Source organism: Porites lutea, chromosome 5 (assembly GCF_958299795.1).
Source record: "Porites lutea chromosome 5, jaPorLute2.1, whole genome shotgun sequence".
Classification (NCBI taxonomy): Eukaryota; Metazoa; Cnidaria; class Anthozoa; order Scleractinia; family Poritidae; genus Porites; species Porites lutea.
In genome coordinates this window covers 32,332,032-32,346,541 of record NC_133205.1, presented here as the reverse complement: position 1 = coordinate 32,346,541, position 14,510 = coordinate 32,332,032, and the positions used below count along the sequence as shown (strand labels likewise).

At 37.8% G+C, this 14,510-nt stretch overlaps 2 long non-coding RNA genes across 2 annotated transcripts; both read right to left on the bottom strand.

Moving 5' to 3' along the window:
* Window positions 1-1,127: 1,127 nt before the first annotated feature.
* On the bottom strand, window positions 1,128-2,865 carry LOC140936843 (uncharacterized). Its single transcript, XR_012165416.1, has 4 exons — window positions 2,767-2,865; window positions 2,375-2,448; window positions 1,703-1,807; window positions 1,128-1,353 (listed from the first exon to the last, which is right to left on the bottom strand). It is a non-coding gene; the product is annotated as an uncharacterized lncRNA (long non-coding RNA).
* Window positions 2,866-11,007: 8,142 nt separating this feature from the next.
* Window positions 11,008-12,053, bottom strand: LOC140937192 (uncharacterized). The gene is made up of 3 exons (XR_012165441.1): window positions 11,840-12,053; window positions 11,221-11,278; window positions 11,008-11,102 (listed from the first exon to the last, which is right to left on the bottom strand). It is a non-coding gene; the product is annotated as an uncharacterized lncRNA (long non-coding RNA).
* Window positions 12,054-14,510: the final 2,457 nt, after the last annotated feature.

Genomic DNA, 14,510 nt, shown 5'->3' with positions numbered 1-14,510 from the left:
AGAGACGGTTGTCTTGTTGTTTTAGTGCACGGCACAACTCAAACTCGTCTCCAGAGCAAGGGAAAATCCCTGAGGACAAGGTTGGCCACAACTGATAATAGAATAAAAAAAGGTGACTAAAGACTTCTAGGAACTGTTTTGTTGATAGCAAACGATCCGTTAGGCAGTACTTTCGTTTGAACATATCTTCAGAGATCAGTTACAAATTATTTTCTGTGAACAATTAGATCTGTTCGTACTAACATTTCTTTTTTCCAAACAGCAATGAAAGCACAACCGTAAACAAATAAGTCTCATTTCAAACACACATATATAGAATTCATAACATAAAAAGACAGAAAAAGAAAAGAGGTTGACCTAAGGAAAAGATCCGTTTTTGATAAGAGAATCAGCGTTGGAGATGAGGAAATTGCACAGCAAAAGTCCAACTGAATATGGTTACGCTCAAAGAGTGACATGAACGGATGCTCGACTGTCATTTATGAACGGTCAAATATCAATGCATCTGATTGGATGAACAATTTAGACCACATGAAGGATGACGTCATTGTACGTCTAATCACATTCAAGTAATCCACGTTACATACGATAATGAGAATTTTGCATTGAAATCATGACATGAAAAAAACAGCAACAACCTATAACAAATATAACTACCAATTATAAAATAAAAACGGAGCCAAGTGCAGTTGCTGTTTGGAATAAGCTGTGACAAGAGTCTTCGACTGTTTTTGCTTGATCACAACTTAAACAGGGACGGCGGAAATTGTGAGGATGGAGTGACTAGTACCTTGAAGCGGGGAGACTGTGGAGCCTAAAGCTTAAGTTAGAAAATTTCTTCAGCACCTCGGCTTCACCGTCCCTGTGAAATTTGTGCCTAGTTTGCTTTTTTCAATTTGGTAAGTTATTGTTACAAAAGGTATTTTTTTCAACAGCTTTCAGGGCTTACAATCTTTTTCTTACTCTAAAGAACAAATTACTTGTACAGTATAAAATACGAACAAGTTACTGTTCATTTCGATTTCTTTTTTTTACTATTTACATATTTAGAATTTTGCTTATTTACAACTTAAACCATAAAAAAGTGAAAACTGGATCAGAAGGAATTGACTGAAGAAATACTGAACAATTTGCTCTTATTAAAGGACTTGTTACTCAGATCGAGGCAAGACGCGAAAAGAAATATTCAGAACTGCAAACAATTTACATGTAGTGTTCTCTTACAGAAGAAACGGAAGTGACGTAAATTCCTTTTATCGATAAGAACTTGTAATGGCTTAAATGTATCTCTTTTTTTATTTACATATTTAACTATTTACATATTTACATTTTAAGGCGGCAGTAGAAGAGAATCTGAAATCAAGAAAAAAAACAAATCTGTTAGTTAACCATTAACCAAAAAGGTCTCAGAGGATCCTTTGCAGTGATTGTGAACGCATTCATATTAATATGGAAAAATACAAATAAGAACGTCGTGAAGAGCTATCTAACGATTCCGGTTGTTTAGGTTACAGTTCTTCTGATTAAATGTTTTTCTGGAGTTGTCTTGTACTCTAATCAGAATGATTTACAGTAAATGGAATTAAACCGATCCCAGAAAAACCAACACAAATTTCTGATCCAATAACTGAGGTTATAGCCCCCCCGGCCCCACCTTAATAGTTTTAAACCAGTCAAAAATGAGGTATAGGTAACTGCTCACCAAGTTTTTCTGTTCAGCAAGTTTCTCTTTGTTTGTCTTCAAGGCAATGTAGTATATTCAGGAGCTTTGCTTCTTGCATTGTGTGATGGTCTGTTCTACGCCAATCTGAAAATATCATAACACAACATCATTTTCGATCAAATTCTGCATTATTCATTAGACTCCAATGGACGTTGACAATGGACTTGTGGTTCCCTGTCTTTCAAAAATGAACCTGTATGAAACTGAAAAAAGGCGGTACACTATTTGGGAAGGCGCGAAACCCCCGCAAGTGCCTGGTGTTGATTCTCCTTTAACTATCACCACAAAAAGAACTTGATTAGCCGTTAAACACCCTTTATGTTGAAAACATAGCTTTAGTTTCACTCCCCTACCGCCAGATTAACGCAAGTTATTTAGAAACCGTCTCAAATATTCTGTGTCGCGATGAAAACTGATGACTGTGTGGGTCACAGGGCAAAATTCAAATGTTTCCTGGATATCTCCGCCCATTACCTTAGTCAATGTGATAACTGGCCAGATGTCACATTGATTCAGGTAATGACCATATCATGTAAGACTGTTTGCTGTCTGGCGAAGATGCCAGCTAGGAATTTCACGAACAATTAAGTCTATAATCGATACAAGAAGTACTTCTTGAATAAGCAGTTTGAAAGAGAAATGTAATTATACCTTCCATTGTAAAGATGAGTTTGAGATCATTTCTGAGGATATCACAACAATGTTCAAGATCCTCCTGCTTTTCACTAAAAATGTAAAGGAAAGATAAGGATAAATTTGATATCGAAACAAACATATCAGCTATGTAGAACAATGCAGTAGTAGTGAAGTAATGTTTTCGCATAAACCAGTAGTGTCATGCTATCCGTTAGAGGTATTCCTAGCTATCATGGTTCTTTTAAACTGTGAAGCAAGTTAAGTCAACGTAAAGATTTAAAAGTGTAGACACAAAGTCAGTGAAAACTGTAGCTTAGATTACTACCATTATAAAACATTGAATGTCTACATTGTGGAATCACAAAGACCTTTTTACAAGTACACGATAATTAAACTGTATCACTTACAGAATTTGAAGATCAGCTTTTCTCTTTTCCAGCTCGTCTCTGTAACTCAACAAGATCATCCAATCCTGTTTTAGACCATCAAGCTCCTCTTTGCACTCTAAATACAAGATATTCATCAGATATTTTGTCGGATTCGACTGATTCTAGCAAAATATCTTTACAGACAAATGAGAAATGAAACTCAGATTTGATTAAATGTTGCCACCATTTAATACGGACTAACAATAGCCCTGATCCCGTACAAAAGATTAACAATACCATCCATCCAGTTGATAACTCTTTGAAAATCTCTATCCAGTAGATAACATAATTGGTTTCTTTAAAAGGTGGATAGTGTTATCCAAAGTTTGAACAACTGGCGCCAGCTTCGACTAAAGCCGAACCAGTTACATGTCATTCAAACATATGTACTGGCTTTTAAACTCTTAAAAGAGATTTTGATTAAAAGATTGTAAGCCATTACTGACCTTTAATCTCCATTGCCTGATGCATTTCAGATTCTAGCTTGACTGTTACTTTTCTCAGGGAATCAATTTCTTCCTGGAGTGACTTCATCTCTGTGCTCACATAAGCTAACAGTTCAGGGTAATTCACAGACGCTGCTGAAACAGACAGAGAATCTTTTTAAATGGTTTTTGGGTGTTCAGATGAGTTAGTTATGAATTACATTTAAGTTTCAATTTTTTTCTTGGAGCTTCCCTTCAGATTTTCCTCAGTACGGAGCTGGCAACTTCGGCTATTATGCTCTCTGCCAAGATGTCAGACGGGAAGAACGACGCGAAAATAAAACAAACCAAGCAAAAATAACACGTGCAAGATCGGGCCCAACTCCTTTTTCGCATCACTTTTTACTGCACGCATGCGCTAATGTCTTGGAGCCTGGAACAGGCTATATAAAGGCTATACGGCGATTGCAAATCTTGTCGCGTCTATTGCGGAGAACTGACTATGACCCTGTTCAACGTATGATTCCACTGTACAAATTAGTCGGCTCCAAACACAGAAAAAGGCAAAATTTGTTGAACTACCAGAATGTAGATTTGATTAAGATGTGGGCAGGATGTAATGCTCACCTTGATACTCGCTTTGCGCTTTTCTACAAAGAGTTTATATTGTATGTTTTTGGTTTGTTACTCTACCTAGTTCTGGACCATTCTCCAACATGTCAGGTGCAGTGAATTGACCAGATGTTCCAGAGCCATGAGGCGGCATGTCGCCTTTTTCACCGCACCCTGAAGAGCCATCATTTAGTGCTGGAGCAGTGGCTGCGAGCCGCGCTGGTAGAGGACTTTTGTTTTCCACCTTTGCCTTCCTTCCATAATCGTTGTTAGCATTGTCACGCGTGTTATCTGCCCCTTCTTTGCCAGAGGTAGGATCCTCTGATGGCTTGTTGATAAAGGAAAACAGAAATGGATCGATGTGCTCCGTATAAGATGCAGCTTTGGCTATTCTCTGCTTGGCTGATCTGATAGCGTCTGCCATGATCTCACGGATTTCATCCTCATTGCTTCGACTATGATGAAAACAAGCAAGCCATGAATAGGATAAAAAAAAACTGAGCGAGCAGGGAAGTACATAGACAATTGGGGTTATTTATATCTAATATTGACAAACATGAACATGTATAAAAAAAGGCATAAATCGAAAGAATACTAAAAGGAAAATCAATACAGTTTGGGGCTCAAGAAGAAATAAAAGATGCTACAAGAAGTCTAGTTAGTGACAAAAATCACAAGATTGAGTAAAAAAAATAATGTTTTGGTGCCCTCTTGTATTAAAATAGTTGAGATAACTCAGAGATCCAGAAGATTCAATTTTGTGGAGGAGAGTCTGAACTTGTGTACACATCGTGATTGAAGCTAATGACTTCCGTCCTTCCTGGCCTCGGATTATTTATACACAATTATTTGAGGCCAGAGACACTTCATGAACGCTCAAAAAAATCAAGTACCAGAGAGATGTTTGAAAAAAAGGATTCTACGAGAGCACATTCAGAAGACAATTTATAAATTACCATACACAATGTGCTTATAAATTAAATTAAATATACACAATACTCACTATGGATGAGTGGCTGGCTGCAGTGGTTGAGAACTGTTCATTTTCTCTTTTGCTTCCCTTTCATTTGCTCTTTCTTTGGTTCTTCTTTTCTTGCTCTTTCTTTTCTTTGGTGCATAAGGAATCTCTGATGGTTTATCGACAAAGGAAAACAGAAGTGGATCCCTGTGTTTCGTGAAGGAAACATTTTTTGCAATCCTCTGCTTGGCTAATTTAAAAGCGTCTGCCATGAATTCCCGGAATATTTCCTGACTTTCCTCATCTCTTTGGCTGTGATAAGCAAAACCTGAATTAGATACAAAACAGAGCGAGCGGGGAACATGTACTAGTCCAGAGGGGTTATTGATATTTTCTATTAACAAATATAAACAAACGCAAAAGATTGGGCAAAATAGAACAAAAAGGTTTCGGAGTAAAAAGAAAATCAAACGAAATAACCAAAAAAAACTGTAACAAATCTAACAAGTGACAACATTGGGTAAATTTTAGTTGGCACTTCAGAGGCCGATCCAGAAGGTTTTTAAGGATGGCTTCAAACGTGTGCACATTATTGATGCTGATGATTTCCATCGATCCTTCCCGACCGGCTACACATTAATTTCTAGTAAGCAATATTAAAGTGAACCCTTAAGTTAAATTCAAGTTATTATTCAGAAAATATTTTTCAGTCTCATGCTCTTATTTAGAGCCCAATATGAATTACTTAAGTCTGACCCTTTGGAAGGGCTTTTGGGCTTTTTTAGTGACAGTTGAAATTCTGGTACAAATGCTGACCTAGGAGAATAGAGAAGATACTGCTGCGATAGGAGATTGCGTCCAAAAGCTAGATTTTAAAACTTTGTTACGTAGATGGCGTTTTTTTGGTTTGATCTTCGTTTTTGACAGCCCAACGCGAGTTCTCGACAACCCAGTTTAATCTGAAGGCATCTTCCATCACTCGAAAATGCTCACCGCGATCCTCACCTTTGTTTCATTGACTCTCTTTAATAGTTTATGCCTCTTCAAAAAAGTAGAAGATACTGGAGGAGGAAAGTTACTAAACACAACACGTATTACACAATACTCACCATGGTGTCATTGTTAAGTTGAAATCAATTGTTCCCCATAGAACATTCTTCATTGCTGGTTTTAATGTGACAGTCATGTCAAATGTTTTGTTTGTCTGGCTGATATAATCCGCTAGGTCAATGCAGCCAGTAGCAATAAGCTGGCGCCTACCATCTTTACACTCCTGCACGTAAAACAGAGAAAAATGGTCAAAACAATAGCAACAAATAGAGTTAATAAGGGAGTTATATCTAGTAAAAAAGGCATTTTAGTAAACAACCGTACTTTCATAACTTCTGAGTGAGCATTTGCTTTCCTTTTAAGCTCGAATGAAGTCGACGCCTTAACTTTTTTATCAAGAAGGGTATAAATGGTCGAAACTTCAATGTTTAAAATACGGCGATATTTCTCGCGAAACCAGGTCCAAATTTTTCTTCCCCTTGGGCAGACCGCAAGCATGTAAGTAATCAAAACCCAGAGCGAATCAGTCGACCTAACCCAAGCTACTTGTCTATAGAAAGCCTTGAAGAAGACCTCTAAACGGCTTGGAAACTAAAATTTGATAGCATTTTGTTTTGAATAAGGGTATGGGCATGATTTTCAGTTGAACATGCCTACGGAGCGTAAAAATCGCATCCAGCCTGAGGATTAATGAGAGAGGGAAAATTTTATATATTTAGGCATGACAAAATTCAAGGGAACATTGGTACTTAGAAATAACATCTCATAGGCATGGAAAAAATGGGTTCATGCCCTCGCAGCCCAAAATTGACCCAGCTAAACTTAGGTCCCAGATCTCTCGCCGGGTTAATGATTCATTCCCAGTTTTAGCTCCTCTGGTTTGGCATGCCGGGCATGCCGGGCATGCCGATAGTGAAGCCAGTTGGTTTGGCATGCCCGGCATGCCAGGCAAGAAATTGGCATGCCCAGCGAGACTGATTTTGATGTTCGCTTCAGCATCATATCCTGAGAATCACATATAATCGCCAAATATATCTTAGGGAGCTTGAAGTTACAGGTTTCATGCCTGGCAATAAATGCAGATTATAACCAAAAAAGTCATGTTTGTCACAATGTGTGTCACGGGATCGACTGGCAAAACTGAAGACAGAACCCTGGATTTATAAATAAAAAGCACAACAAAACAACATTATTCATACATAAAATAGAATACTTAACTTGCAATCAAAGATTAATCCTTTTATTTCAAACCGATACTGACATTTCTGGGTCCACATTTAAATTTGATCGCGGAAAAGCGTCTTAAACAATAAGATAACAAATCTTCTCAGCATAAACTTATCCATGCTTAAGTTTTATCGTGTCGGAATGTTTCCCGGTCAACAGCATTAAAAGACTGGTGAAAATGAAGCTTACCAGGTCGTTCAAGTCAGTACGAGAGTACGACGTTAATACTGCAAAGACGTTCTGATTTGGTGAATTTGGACTGCCTTCTCAGAGAGATTTTGCTTAGTTTTTCAGTGCGCTCCTTGTCGGCTATGCGAATCTCGCAAACTGTTTTACTCCTTGCTGACGTTAGTCCTTTGAGCAACGTCATCTGCGTCATCCGAAGATACCCCGAGCACGCACGAAATCGGCCGAATTTCCGCAGAAGTGTTTTCGCGGATGACGAGGAATCTAGTTTGTTGTAGCGTGGCAGTTGTGGCGTCATGTCTCTTCGCACTTGTTTGTCTTTTTTTTCTGCGGTGCATGGTTGAGATGTTGGTGAATGCTGGACAAGAAATGGATTCTGCGAGAGACTGTAAGTACAAATTTAGTATTAATTTGGTAAAGAAAAAGCCTGAATATCGAACAAATCCCGTGAATTATCCTTTTGGCATTCAGTTTATCTTGCTGTTGAGCATGCCTAAGAACTCCGGCATAAGTGGTTGTCAACTTGTTCACTTCGGATTGTTTCTGTTTGTATGTCTTGTAATCTTCTTCTGCTGCTAAGAAGACTAGAGAAAACTTCAAAAATAAGAAACCAAAGCTAAAAAAAGTCAGTTCTAATTTTATAGCTCGAGTATAATTATTTTTGGCGCCTACGGTCATATTTTTCCACTGTACTGGTAAAGTTACTTATTTTTGCTGCATAGTTTGACTGTTGTTTGAAAGACAATCAAACGGATATTACAATCACTTTTGGAGACAAAATAAAATATCCGTAAATCAAATGCCAAAATCAGATTTGGATTTCGCTTTAAAAAAATGAACATGCTGCGCGTGTCAATGCAAAGTTGTAAACAACTCAATATAGCAGTCTGTGAATGTGCGTTTAGGTCCACAAAACTAATTTTTCTTTTGGACATCTCATCCAAGCAAAGACTTAAGGCTTACATTGCTTGTCTACGAGTGTACTACAAAATGCTTTGCTACAGTAAGCCTCTGAGAGGCGATTCTGGTAAATTTATAGGACGCTAAAATGCAAATAATTCTAAGCTTAAACAACCTGGCTGGGTCCGACTTTTGAATTACAAAATGTTCAGGTTTGCCGGCTCTACTTTAAATGAACATGGTTTTTGAAATGATTTTGTAATATTTTAACCCGAAAATTATGATTGGGTTATAAAGCTTTTAAAACGGACGAAAACTAAGCTAATAAACATGTTCATATGTAAAAAACTAAGATTTAGTCGCTTTTTCAACTTTGCTTTGTGGGCCGAAAAATTTACCTTTACGCAAAAACAAAAGCAAATAATGAGGCTTTTATTGGACATATTTTCTGAGAATTTTATCTGATCAATTCAATGTCACTGGCATTGTTTTCGTATAGGAATTTTCCTAATTAAATGAGCTTTTAATTTAATAATTTTGATATTCTATAAACTTCTCATTTGATAGCCTCACTTTTTTATACACCGATTGAGAAACAAATTCGCTCTCGTTAAATCCTATTTTATGACCTATTTATTAGAACTCTAGGTAACATACGAAATGATGTAACCGGACAGGCTTTAACCTTTGGTCCTAATTTATTTTTTCTTCGCAACCCCTAATCAGTGGACGAACCGTGAAAAAATATCGCCACAAAAAGATGCGAAAAAGTTTTCGCTGAGTTTCCTTTACATATTCCGGCTTTATATAGGTCTACACCCCAACTGCCTGCTTAAAAATGAAACTGTTGTTCAATTAAGTGTCAGTCAAACTCGGTATAATCTTGACTTGCAAATCCAAATGCAAAGGTTTATTTCGCAGTAGAAAAGCGTGTAAACATCATCGAACAGCGCAATGTAAATTGGCTAATGTGAAACCACGTTTCTTTCACTTTTTTTTACCATGTATTTATCTCAATTGCACACTCTTGTGAAATTACCCTCAGACAATTAGTTGCGACCTTTAACAGACTCAACAAGCCAGTATGAAAATATGTTAAGAGAAGCTGAGCTCTACATGTTCTATTTCTTTTTTTCATATTTCCCTTGCATGTGTTAAGATTCCATTTCTTTTTTGTTACAGGTAACTTCCAGACATGACGAGGAGATAATTACTTTTCTAGAGAGCAATCCTTTGATACCGTCAGTTATTACTGACTTACTTTGAGTTAAAAACGAAGAACACAGACACTGGTAATGACAAAAAAACATTAATCCCTGGCAAGCCTACAAAACAAGAAAGAGGAACTCAGACTCCTTATCAAAATGTGAAACAAGATAAAAAGAGCTTTTCTACTCTAACGTAGGGAAAATTGCGTTCGAGAGATTTGTAATTGCAACGTTATATTCAAGCACATTGCATTGTCAAACATCATAATTTGCTGAATAATGAACAGTGATTTGGGGGCTTAGCTCAGTTTGTAATGAACTTTGAAAGATATTCTATAACCTTGTATTTTTAAAAGCTTTCCTGGAACATAGATGCATTTTATTATACAATGAAAATAGTCTCTGTCTCTCTTTTTACTGGTTTCAGTCAATTCCATTTTATTCGCAATGTGAAATGGGAATCCTATTAAAGACTCATTAAAAGGGGTGAGGAGTTTTTACAATCCCCCAACCGGTCATGTCCACGATGACGCTGTTTTATTACTTCGGCAGAATCCCTCACGGTTTTACTTTCTTGTGAAAATTAGAGCTTTTGTTATTTAAACTTCGCTGGGACAACCAAATCTATGAAAATGAAAGGAATAGCAATGACGTCATCGTGTAACCGTACATCAAAAGATAAGCACTGTGATCTGTTTATTTTTTTTTTTTTTAGCCAGGCTTAAAATATCTGTAGATTCAAGGAATTATAACCTGTGCGTTGAAACATACCAGAGACCGATTTTGGCATGCCCGGCATGACCCAGATTATGCATGGCACGCCCGGCATTCCAGAGAATTTAGCATGCCGGGCATGTCAGAAAATTTGGCATGCCCGGCATGCCGGGGATTTTGCCGGGTATGAATTACCTATTACTAGAACCTAGGCTTCTCGCGGCCTGGGTGAGAAGGTCACAGAACCTCAAATTATGCTTACAGGGCATGCGAAATTCTGTTGCATGCCAATTTCAATGCAAAACCACTCTGGGGCCACCCCCTCTATTACCAGTGAGCAAATCATTGACGATAGGCATGGAAAAAATCCTTGCATGCTAACCAACATTGAAAACGTAGCAGAAATGTCCTCAATTGCTGAGTCATGCCCTAGGGGAGGCTTTAAAATACAGAATTTCCTGACATGGATGAGGGAATTTTCCGTAAACAGCATGTGATCATGCCGGCTAGGACGTATTGCCTCCGTATTGCCCCTTTTTACAGCTAGCTAGGCTCATTTTTAGGTTTCATGGCCTGAAATGACGAAAAATTCATGCCCTAAATGTAAAAAGTCCAAAAACGTCCTGGAAATTTTAGTTTCCAAGCCGTTGTCTAGTGTGACCGCACCTATAAGTCATCTTTTATGATGTAAAGTAAAAGGCGAACTTACATTTTTGACAATAATCTTCCAGGGGCGGTCTTCGTAATAATTACCAGCTCGTTTTGTGTTCTGCGTAAAAGAAAAAATACTTAGATTTCATAGACAATGTCTACATAAACACACGGTTGCTAGTGTATAAAGTGAAATACCGGTACTTTTGCGTTTTGAAAGAAATTACAAGTAGCTTGTAGTCACATTTCTACACTTTTTACCATCTATTATGATAAATAACTCTTTACCTTAAACAGTTTGAAAGTGTTTTTCACTGGATCCGCCTCTGGCAACACATGAGTGCCACGGTATGGATAGACAAATCCTGGCTGCCATGGAACCGGCTAAACAAAAATAGAAAGTTCAATCTTTTCATCCCACAGTTGTAGTTCAACTGAGTTTCGCTGGAGCGAAAAATCATATTAAGTCAAACATTTAAAACAGAAAAATAAGTTATCTTACCTTAGTTTGACAACTTTTGTTTTGTTGGCCCCACAGAATGATGAGCTTGTTAGGATGCCTGGGGGAAAAAAGCGAAGAAAAGCGAAGGTGTATAAAGATTTAAACTGGTTCACTGAAAACAACAACAAAAACAACCAAAAGTTTTAACTTCGCTTAGTTACTAGGTTTCGTCAGTGTTTTCTATGGCAAAACGTACTAAACTATGACAAAAATCACCCAGCTATTGTAGCAACATGTCTGTGTACAAACGAACTTCCAGTACATTTAAGATTGGAATATAATTTCAAATGTCATTGTGGCCGCCATTTCTTGAACAACTTCTTCTCGATTTCCCGGGAACAAGTGATAAATTCCGCACTCTCAGACCCCTCCCTGGTGCCATTTTGGTATGTGTTTTTGGAAAGGAAATAAATAGAGATATTAATGTCTGTTCTAATTTGTGAAGTTTCTAATAATTAGTACATAACTTTTTTTAAAAAGCGGAAGAAGTTTCAAATGACAATGAGAGGGGTTGTAGAACTGACAATTGTAAGATTCATTCAATATATCATCCTACGCGAGGCAGGCCTCTTCGCTACTATTTTTTCTATCACTTTTTTCTTTTTTTTTTGTCGCTCACCATTTATCTGGCTGACATTCGATGGTCAGCAGGTTTACTGATGCTGTGATCTGAAAATCACGAGCGTTGCTCTTGTTCCTCTTTATCTTTTGTATGACAGAACTCATTTTGCTCCTCGCTGATACGCTTTCAAGCAAAGTCTAAACTTTGTCTAAACCTTTCTGTTTACTTTCATTATGATGTCATGTTACTAGGTTTCTGTTAATTCTAAAGCGCGCGCTTGGAATTGATTCTTTCAACAGTTCAAAGACAGTGAAACTCCATAGATCTACAGAGTCTATTTGTCATAGAACAGAAACAACCGAAGATTATGTTCTTCCGTTAGGTGCCGCTTGCGCTGGTTACTGTCCAATCCGTCTGATTATTTTTCTCTAAGCTGATAGTCAGTGAAGACCAGGACGCTGAAATCAGGAAAGCTTGCATGCAAAACATTTTTCTGATGAACGAAAAATCTTTAACACGAAGCTTTATCAACGGATGTCTAAAATGTATTTGTAAGGTAAAGTTACCAAGGAATTTGGGAGGCGAGGATTGGTTCGCTTGCGCGGGTGATTCTCGGCATTAAAATGTTCTCAGAAAAATTTATAGTTTATACATAGTTACTACAATTGCGTATGATTATATTCTTGAATTGTTTTCCCCTACCTTCGCTTAAAATCTTTTCGTTAGTTATATTTGGGCTCTTTATCAAGGGTCACGGTAAATAGTGCTGAGACATAATTTAAGAGTAGTCCAACTCGTCTGGCAAGTATATACAACGAACTTGTACAAGAAATCACGGATACATTGTCTACAAGCTAGTCTCCAGGCTTAAGTACTTTCTATCCTGCGTGTAGCGTTTGTGGAAGTCAGGGTGGAGTTGCAAAAAACATCCTACGATTAATGGAACTCATAACTATTATTTCAAAACAATAGGTTATTGTTTTAGAACAAAAGCTAAAGGTCCTCTTATCTTAACAAGCTTTTTAAGCTATCAGGTCATTCTAAGGCTACGTTCACACGAATCTGGATATAACTGAAAGTAACAAACCGCATAATTTTCTACACGAAGCGGCCTTCAGTCCACACGAAACCAGTGAATCTGCGCTCACAGAAACGGCATATTTTTTAAATCGCTCTCCAGAGTGCTTTGAAGCCCCGACCACACGAATCCGGCTGAACAGATATGCAGTTTTAGAAGCGTCTAAATTCGTGTGAACTGGGCCTAACTTATCACTGACTGCTGTACCCCTGTATCTTCGCCTTCCTCGACTATTAACTTCTGCTATTGCCTGCGGAAATAAATTCCATGTTAGTATCCTGTATCACCACCAGCTTAACTGAACTTAATTTAGCATGACCAAATTCTTGTCTTAAATATTTTTCATCACAATCCTGTATTATTTGTGCTCTAGAAATCGCTGTTTTTACATTGTTCGTGATTTTAACTGAGCCCTTATACTTAAGTATACAGAGTGGCAATTGTTGTTACACTGTAATAAACTTGTTAGCTCTTTTTTCTCTTTCTTTTGTAAGTAGGGCTTGATTAACCTATTCTAGGTAAGTATTCTCAAAGGCTTGATTAAAGGAGAAAACTATTAGACTAACAAACGTGATACTTATTCAGTTTTAAAGAACCGATAACAATTAAGCTATTGTTATTGTAACGACAAAAAATGTTTTGATATCGGTTGAGCTCCGAAGGAGGACAGCACAAGATGCATTTTGATATGCTTTGATAACCATGGATCGTATAGACAAGAACCAACTTGGGAAAAGTTGTACGGTCGGCGGAGTGATCTGGCTATTCCATGCGGACTGGTTTGCAAGAGCAGCCTCTTTTTCTGCTTTTAGTTGATGAATAAAAGGAAGTCATTAACGAGTGGATACAATATCATTGAGTAACTGTTAATGATGCAGACCGAGTAGTTTACAAGCAAAATAAGCTTTATAAGCTTGTACTACTAGTTCCATCGCAAAATAAACATTTATGCCAAGTCAGTCATGTCTGATGACCAAGGAAATGTGAACAGACTGACAGAATCGCTTCAACGATCTCAAACCGCCAGAGAACTGGAAATTCAACTTCGACGGCTTAGAAAAGCGCGAGTAGTTTTACGAGGTAAAAAGACAGTTAGGAAAGAAACAGGGAAACAGGTTCCGCAAATGGAACTGAAATTACCTGATATTCACTCGACTCAGTCAGCTAAACAAAAACCTCAACGCGATGTAGTGAATAAAAGCCGTTCCCGAAACAATTCGAAAGCTGGAACCAGGAAAATGAAAGCCCAGTGTGTTTCGCGAAGAGAACATTTTGAGGGGCAAGACTCCAGCAGTACATCACAGAAATTAGACTTTTCTCTTCATGGAAATAGCTTTGAGAGAGTAAAAACACTTGCTATAGAACCTCCAAAGCACATTGTTCGTTGGATGTGCGGAGAAGCAGTTTGACATGTATTGCTTTGAATGTTGTGAAAAAGGTATTTTACCAGTGTTATCAGGACCCTGTTTTAGTCCTTGGATAGGAGTGAAGAAAGAAAAGAAAAAACTTGCAATAGATCGGGGGCACCTCAGTTGGCAAGAGGCCAATGTCCATCGATTTTATTCCAAGCAACAACGCCCGAGAAGCGACTGTTTTAACCTCAGTAAGATTCTGAGCGAAGTCAGTGAGATAAAAAGAGCCAGTGAATGC